At 40.3% G+C, this 2,230-nt stretch overlaps 1 pseudogene; it reads right to left on the bottom strand.

Moving 5' to 3' along the window:
• Window positions 1-282: 282 nt before the first annotated feature.
• LOC149193018 (tubulin beta-2 chain pseudogene) lies at window positions 283-1,639 on the bottom strand (annotated as a pseudogene).
• Between the last annotated feature and the right edge of the window lie 591 nt (window positions 1,640-2,230).

Raw genomic sequence — 2,230 nt, forward strand, 5'->3', positions numbered from 1 at the left:
TAGTCTTACAAAGCCATTCAACACCATAATTATATAACATATAATATAGAGGAGTGTCCAAGCATGATTGAATTTCACATATAATTTTGGCAAGCAGTTACATCTTCTCAATATTTCAATATGATCAACAAAACCAAGGACATAATGTAGGAGTTGTATACAAATTTTATGCATTCAATGCCAAAACCTTCGATGAGAATAAAGAAGACCATGAAAGAACAAAAAATGCAAATGAAATCCACAAACAAACAACTATTAGGCATTGAAACAACTAGTGGTTGTCGATGGCATTACGTAAGATTTTTCCCTAGCTTTCCTGAGCTGATTCTTCATCATCATAGTATTCATCATCCTCTGCACTAGCATCCTGATATTGCATGTATTCAGACACCAAATCATTCATGTTGCTCTCTGCTTCAGTGAATTCCATCTCATCCATGCCTTCACCAGTGTACCAATGCAAGAAGTCCTTCCTCCTAAATATGGCAGTGAACTGCTCGCTCACTCTCCTGAACATCTCCTGAATGGATGTTGAGTTCCCAATGAACATGGACGACATGGACAGGCCTTTTGGTGGGATATCACATGCACTGGATTTCACATTGTTGGGGATCCACTCCACAAAGTAGGAGGAATTCTTGTTCTGAACATTCATCATCTGTTCATCCACCTCTTTGGTGCTCATCTTGCCTCTGAACATGGCAGATGCAGTCAGGTACCTGTTGTGACGTGGATCTACAACATACATCATGTTCTTGTAATCGCACATATGTTGTGTCAGTTCTAGAATGGTGAGGGATCTGTATTGTTGTGAACCACGTGAAGTCAACGAAATACCACCATAAAGAAGTGAAGATGGGGGAAGGGGATCAAATTCACTGCTAGTTTCCTTAGATATGAGTTAAGCTGACTAGGAAACCTCAGGCAGTAGGTGACTCCACTCATTGTTGCAGATATCAGATGGTTCAAATCACCGAAGCTAGGAGTTGTGAGCTTGAGAGTCCTGAAGCAGATGTCGTAAAGGGCCTCATTGTCCAGTACCATACACTCATCTGCATTCTCCACCAGCTGATGCACAGAGAGCATGGCATTGTAAGGCTCCACCACTGTGTCAGACACCTTGGGAGAAGGGAAAACAGAGAAGGTAAGCATCATTCTATCAGGGTACTCCTCCCTGATCTTGGAGATCAAAATGGTTCCCATCGCAGATCCAGTACCTCCTCCCAAAGAATGACACACTTGAAACCCTTCGAGACAATCACAATTTTCTCCTCCTTCCTGATGACATCCAACATGGAATCGATGAGCTCAGCCCCTTCAGTATAATGGCCCTGGCCCAATTATTTCCAGCCCCAGATTGGCTAAAAACGAAGTTATCAGGCTTGAAGACCTGGCCATAAGGCCCGGTCCTCACATTGTCCATGGTCCCAGGCTCAAGATCCATGAGCACAACATGGGGCACAAATCTACCACAGCTCGCCTCATTGTAGTAAACATTAACCCTTTCGAGTTGTAGATCAGAAGTGCCCTGGTATCTCCCAGTGGGATCGATCCCGTGCTCATCATAGACAACTTCCCAAAACTTGGCACCGATCTGGTTGCCACATTGCCCACCCTGAATGTGCAGGATCTCACGCATCTTTGCAATTTAAAACTTGCAACATGGAAAGACCAAACCCTAGAATAAAACCTCAACTGAAAAATAAAGGATTCGCAGAAAACCAACACAAAAAGAAGAGACAGAACAGGGCAATGGGCAGTTACATCTACCAGCCAGAAAAGCCAATCTAGAACTATGAGATGGGTGTGCTCTAGGTGAGGCTATAACTACTATGTCCTAATAGGTAGTATATAGGTGTCTCTGGTAAGATAGACAAGAGAAACACATTGCCTCAAACCAGGGTTATACGCATTTAAATGTTTTAGGTTTTTAATATTTTTAAGTATATTTTTCTATTGGTTTTTTAAAATAACTCAATTAAAATTTACAAAGATTATTGGAATTGCAAATAGAATTGGACATCAATGATAATTGCTTTAAAAAAAAAATCAAAAATATAAAAAATTTAGACTCTTCTTGCATAGATATATCTAATATATAAAGTATAAGTTTTTGTATGTGTGCATTTGGTGTATAATGCATATTTTTAGTTCAGCATGTCACATGGCTTTGGGAATGTTTAATATGTTTTTAGTTGGAGACATAGACTATGTGGGTATATGTTTTCTT

The sequence above is a fragment of the Pinus tabuliformis genome, chromosome 2_2 (genome assembly GCF_031772625.1).
Source record: "Pinus tabuliformis cultivar Carrire ecotype Pingquan chromosome 2_2, CPIR1, whole genome shotgun sequence".
Classification (NCBI taxonomy): Eukaryota; Viridiplantae; Streptophyta; class Pinopsida; order Pinales; family Pinaceae; genus Pinus; species Pinus tabuliformis.